The sequence below is a fragment of the Hyperoodon ampullatus genome (assembly GCF_949752795.1).
Source record: "Hyperoodon ampullatus genome assembly, chromosome: 15".
NCBI lineage: Eukaryota > Metazoa > Chordata > Mammalia > Artiodactyla > Ziphiidae > Hyperoodon > Hyperoodon ampullatus.
Genome location: NC_136928.1, coordinates 14,099,567 through 14,105,992, shown reverse-complemented (window position 1 = coordinate 14,105,992; position 6,426 = coordinate 14,099,567).

Genomic DNA, 6,426 nt, shown 5'->3' with positions numbered 1-6,426 from the left:
ATATGCCGCGGAGCGGCTGGGCCCGTGAGCCATGGCCGCTGGGCCTGCGCGTCCGGAGCCTGTGCTCCGCGGCGGGAGAGGCCACAGCAGTGAGAGGCCCGCGTACCGCAAAAAAAAAAAAAAAAAAAAAAAAGAGCAGCCGCAGCCCGAAGCCAGGGTCCTCCTAGTGCAGAGGGGAGGACCTGGCTCCCAGTAACACCCGAAGCTCACAGCTCCCAAATCCCCGTGCTTCTCACGTCTGGCTCTGACGTTTCTGGAGGCATTGTCTTAACAGTCCCCTCGGAGGAGCCGCCTCTATACCCGGGCCCTCGGAGCTCTAGGGCGCACTTAGTGCCTTTTTATCCACCCTACTGTGTGCTGGGCCCGGAACCAGTGTGGACCAGGAAGCAAGCGTGCCAGATGGGTAGCTCCAGCCGACTGCAGCAGGGCCACCTGTGCTGGACTGGGCCCTGGCGGTGGCACACTGGGCTCTTCCTCATTGTAGATGGGATTCTAGGGTGAAAGGAGCTGAACTGTCATGTGAAAGTCCAGGAAGAAAAGGGACAGGGCAGAGAATACCTGTTTGCCCCCAGGAGGTCAGACCGGGGGCTGGAGGTGAGACCCGGGAGGGAGGGCTTGGGAGCCAGCTCTGCCACCAGTCCCTGCAGGCTGGCAATGGCCTTTGCAAGGCCGCATCTCTGTCATCAGAGCCGGCCAAGCACTCAGAGCTGAGGTTAGGGGGCCCTGGCAGGGGACAGTAGGGAAGGGCAAAGACAATAAAAACATCCAAGACCCAAACCCCTGCCCTTGAAACGTCCTGGTTTGGTGGGGGGACACCACAGCATTTGGAGCAACGCAGTGGGACGGCAGCACACGCCCCAGGTACAGAGGCGGCCTGAGAAGGCAAAGATGAACTCCAAGGGACAAGAAATCCATCTTGAAAGATAAACAAGAGTTTTTTACGCACGCAGCAAGGTCAGGGCCTTCGAGTTCCCAGGAGGAGGGAATAGAACGTCCACCACAGGCACAGACACAGCGACAGTGCTGAGCTGGACTATCAGAGCTGGGTGAGTCCAGGGTGAGAGCCAGGCAGCGATGCAGCTGGACTTGGGACAGGGGTCAGACCTGCATTTAGAGCCTGGGCGGTCACTTTCCAAGGGGTTTGGACTTTATTCTGAGGGCAGTGAAGGATTTGGAGCCAGGGAGGGACAGAATCTTATCCATGACTGGCTGCCTGGCTCTGGGGACCTAGGTCCTGGGATTCCCAGTGATGAGGACCTGGGAGGTAGCACAGAGAAGACAAATTTCAGATTCATTCAGGACATAGGGTGTCTGGGGATAGCGCTGAGGGGAGGCCAGGCTTTGCGGGTGGAGGGGACGGCAGGAAAGAATACAAGTCTCAGGCAGCTGTGCGTTCAGCCGCTGTATCGGCCAGCAGACCACGGTGGATTAAGCAAACAGGGAGTCATCTTTCTCACATAATGAGAAAGAAGTCTGAGGAAAGACATGACTATGTTTGTCCAACAGTCATCAGTGTCTGGGCCGATGTCTTTGCCCTCTCCTTGACAGTAGCCCGGCCATGATGTTCTTATTCACGGCAGGAAGGGACATGGCCGAGCAGTGGGCATGGTGGTGCCTGCCCAGCCCACCTCTTCACACTGATGGACATGCCTCCCTCCCCTCTGGAAACGACCTGATACCAATGATTGCCAATGATGGCTGATGTGGGAGACAAAGGCTCCGCCCTCTGGACTCAGGCAGGGCATCCCTGCAAGGCGGCCAGCTCATCCACCAAGGCCTCGGATGCCACCTCACTGCAGACCACCTCCTCCCTCTGCCTGGTCCTGCGTCTCCCACCTGTCCCAGGTGCATCTCCCAAGAGCCCTCCCCAGTGAAGCTGCACACACACAGCCTCGGTCTCAGAGTCTTTCCCCGGGGAAACTCAATCTAAGACAACCAGTGATGTCTGACCCTTTTATCCAGAGAGCAAAAGGTTTCCCCAATCTTGTACCCCACCCTCCACTGGAGCAGACCTCTGCTTCTCTCTCAGGAGCCAGAATCGAGCCCCAGCTGCAAGGCAGCCTGGGTACATTGCTGCTGTAAGCAATAGCTGGATCCTGCCGGCAAAGGGGGAGCCAGACATGGGTGAGGGAACCCTGACTGTCACACGCGCTTAATTTAACAACTCGGCGCTAACGTGAAAGTGAGAAGAAAGTGTGATTCAGGGATGCACAACCTTCCTGGGATGACTTTCTGCATCTTTTGATAAACTGGGCCATATTTTTCTGTTTCCTGTGCTTTGAGAACGTCTCCTTACAGCTAAGGGTCAAGGCAAGGAAGAAAACTTGGAGAAACACTGGGGCTTTGAGCTATGACTTGATGGTGCAGCGTTCTAGATGTGAGATCCAGATGTCTTCCTCTTCTGTAAGGTAAGGATGCACCGCCTCTGAGGGGGCTGATACAGGGAGGAGGGCTGGTGCAGAGGCCTGGGGGGCGGGGCTGGGAGGGGAAGGATGGGCCAGAGATGACCCTCCTGGCTTGAACCCTGCAGGAGATGCAGCCAAAGGCCCTGGAGCAAGGGTGGAAGTGGGGTACTGGGGCCAATGGGACACTTTAAAGTGGGCAGAAACCAGTGTGCTTCTTGGAGGCCCTGGTGGATAAGTTAGAATAAAAGAGGTGTCTAGGTGGGGTCTTGACTCATCCCAGGTGCTTAATCACTACCTCTAACATTTCTTCTCTGATAAGACACACACACAGAGGAGATAGAGGGTCTTACACGCCCCTTCCAGATTTGTAAGCAGAGGTCAATCCCAACGCAGTCAGGCTGATTAGGTCAGTACAAGTTCCTGGGAGTAAAGCCTCTGTGCAGGGGAGGTCCAGCGTCACCATGGAAATGTCACCCACAGCCTCCACCCCCCGGACCGCGAGTCGCTGAGAGGTGATGGGCCAGCTGCTGTGTAACGACCAGGCTAGGACAGAGGCAGGGACATGCGGCCTTGGAGATGGTTGACCGAGGGACAGGAGTGCTGGGAATAGGATTCATCATCTTCTGGTGTCCCAGGCAGCACCGGGTCCCACCCGGGAGAATCTAGCAGCAGAACGTGGGGTGTGAGCTCTGCAGATGTCGGGGGACGTCGGCACTGCTCCCCCACTGCCCGTCATGTTGATCAAGGGCTGCCTGAGGTCCCCCATGGTCAACATCCAGCTTTCGCTGAGATGTGCTCCCCGGCAAATCCCTAACGGGAAGGTCAGTGACAGATCTGGGGGCAGGAGGGGACAGGAGGGTGAGGGTAACACCCTGTCAACTAGGGATTTTCCATTCCTGCTAAGGTAGACCCCAGAGCTAAGTATGTTGTTTATTTTTCAAATTTTAATGGTTGTTTTTTCTTATCTCATTTAAAGAGCACAGCCCAGTTATTGGTCAAAGCAGACCTTCGGCTGTCTGGACAAAGCTGCCAATCAAACCTGCTACCGACTTGTTCAGCCAGGACCATAGAGTGCAGCGGGCAGGACCCTGCATCCCAATGCCCGTGGCCCCAGTGCCCAGCATGGGCTTGAGGCTCAGGACAAGGTCGTGGGATTGAGGTAGGAGATAGATGGGCCCCAGGCTGAGCTCCAAAATAGCAGGAGTGAGAGAGGAGCTGAGACCTGCCCAGATAGGAGATAGAGACCACACATTCCTTGTTCTCGAGGTCAAGGAGACCTTCCCGACTATACGTGCTCAGGAGGTCCAAAAGGGAGTGATGTCAACCTAGCTATACTCCTCTTTGCTAGAATCCATCTTGGCTAAGAGATGCATGCGCACACATGGGAGGACCCTGAGGTAAACCAAATATGGACTCAGAACCAGGCAAAGCAAGATAATTGGCCAAAGGAAACCTGGAAGAAATGCCCCATGTAAGTGATTCAAACTACCCTGAGGGCGCAGCTCTCTCTCTGAGTCCACCCCTGTGTCTATCCACACGTACTCTTTTTCTTCCTAATAAACACTTTACTTGTTTTGCTACTTTCTGTCTTTGTGGGAATTCATTTCTGCAAAGCCAAAGGGTCAGGGGCCTTGTCACTGGCCATCGTGGTGTAGAGGCTAGGAGTCAGCGTTCTCACTGCCTTGGCCTGACTTCAATCTCTGGCTGGGGAACCGAAACCCTGCTTTAAGCTGCTGCAGGCTGAGGCCACCTGAGATCAGGATGTCTTAGTCTGAGCTCCCCTGAAGAAGTCCACCCTGAGGCGAGGACTTCAGTGCAGGATCCAGGGAGCCCAATGGGAAAGCAGGGGCTCCCTGGATCCTGCCGGGTGAGAGCCACCCAGCAAAGCCCAGCCTGGCTCGGCCCAGGGGGTGCACCCCTCTGCTGGGAGCTCTGAGGAGTCTGGTGGGCTGCCTCGGGTCTTCCCCACAGAAGATGAGAGCTGGGGAGAGTCCTAGAGAGAGAGAGGACAGCCGTCCTGAAGGCAGGAAGGTGGCCGGGAGCTACAGCAGCTGCAGGTGAACTAGGGGGTGCCGGGGCTCAGGGCTGGGTCCACAGTGTCTGCCCAGTGGGTGGGGGGCTTTGCAATGTGATGGGAGGACAGGACAGCACCCCATGAAGGAGAGCAGGGACATGAGGACAGAGGGCTGGGCAAGGGGTCTTCTCCTGCCCACCCAGGCCTCTGCACCTCCCAGGCCTGGCCAGGGCATCCCTGACTTTGCTTAAGCTGCATGAGTTTGGTTTCCGGAACTTGCACCCAAACTATTCTTACTGAAGTGGAAATGACACCACAAACCGGAGCCCTGGAGACAGTCTCAGTGTCCCTGTGTAGCTGCCCTAGAAGCAAGGCCTGGTGGGCTGGGCCTTAAAACCCTCCACGGGGTGCTTTCTGTGCAATTGCTGTCGGGACCTGTCACCTGGTGGCCCGTTCCAGTGCGGACACCACGAAATCGACCAACTCCAGGCTTTTGACTGTACAAATGACTTTTATTTGGATGTGGCTACTCAGTAAATATTTAACAATGACCATCTCAGATAGCCACCAGGCAAGACTGTGAGAGATGAACGGTGGCTTTTCAAGCTACGGGGGTGATTAGAAAGTGAGCTGTCAGGGAATGAAGCCGGAGTTTTCTCTCTGGTGACTTTCCCTCCTGCCTCCCCCTCCCCTTCAGGAGCAGAAAAGAGTCAATACAAAACTGTAAGCCCTAGAATAGGCTAAGACAAGTCCCTTCCACATAATAATTTATTTCATTTCAAAACGGCATCGTGCCCATGCAGTTAAGGGGCTGAGCCCTGACTCAACGTTAGAGATTGAGGCCAAGCAGCTGGAACCCCAGCACAGGGACAGAAATGCCAGAGGGCACAGCCTACTTTTGAAAAACATTTACTTGGGAATCCAGCACCTCAATTGTACATTTCTCTGTGCCTTTTCTTTGAGAATGGCCCCGAAGTGCAAATGCATTGGCAAGTCCTGGCCCCTGGGAGCCCTTCAGTGCAGGAGGCTGGCTGGGTGGTTCCAGGCCCCTCCCAGCTGGACCACTCAGGGATGCGTGGGAAACAGTAGGAACCCTGGGATGGGTCCTTTCCGGCCTCATCGATGTCCCACGTGTGACAGGAGCCCAGAGGAGAATCCTGGCATGTAACGTCCTGCCGGCTTCCTTTTCTGAGGGACAGGGTGACTCCCAGTCCTTAGGGGGTGGGGTCTGGAGGCCTGACCCAGGGGTCCTGCAGCCCTGCAGTTCTCTGAGCAGCGCGGCCTGACTTACAGTTACAGAGAAGCGGGTTACACCCTTCCCTCCCCGACCCCTCCCGTAGGTCTTGCTGTGTAAAAATTCTGTAGAACCAATCTCTTATTTCCCCCACAAATCTACCTTCAAAGCTGATTTTACACAGACTTCCCTTGGCTCCCAAAGCTGGGGAGGAAAGGAGAGGGGATGTGAATGGGGGTCGGGCAGCGGGTTTGGACCACTGCTGAGAAGCAGAGACAGGACCACGGGACAGAAACAAGGTTTGTGGGCCTTCAGGTATGAAGGCGTTGACAGCACCATTTCGATTTTAAGAAAATTATGAAGGTTCCCGTAGACCTGCTGTGGGGAATCTCGTTGCTGAGGCAGGATCCCCAAACAGGCCTGATGATGGTAGACCTGGAATTGTCAGTAGTGAGGGCTTACAGATGTTAGTTTTCTAGAAGACAGAGGTTCCTTGTCAGATAATTCCAAGAGACAGTTACTTTCCCAGGCAACACAAAACAAAACACAAAACAAAACAAAACAACAAAGCCCTCCTCCCAGCTTTTTCATATTCATCACAATGAATTAAAATGTCCAAACAGATCTGCCCAGCATGTGATTTCATCACTCGTTCTGAGAAGATGGTCTGTTGATGCAGTGATGTCATCGCTGAGCTTCTGTTTATCACCCAGATGGCAAATGCTGAAAACCAGCTTCTGGGAGCGGATACTCCAGGCTTCCAAAGAGCATCT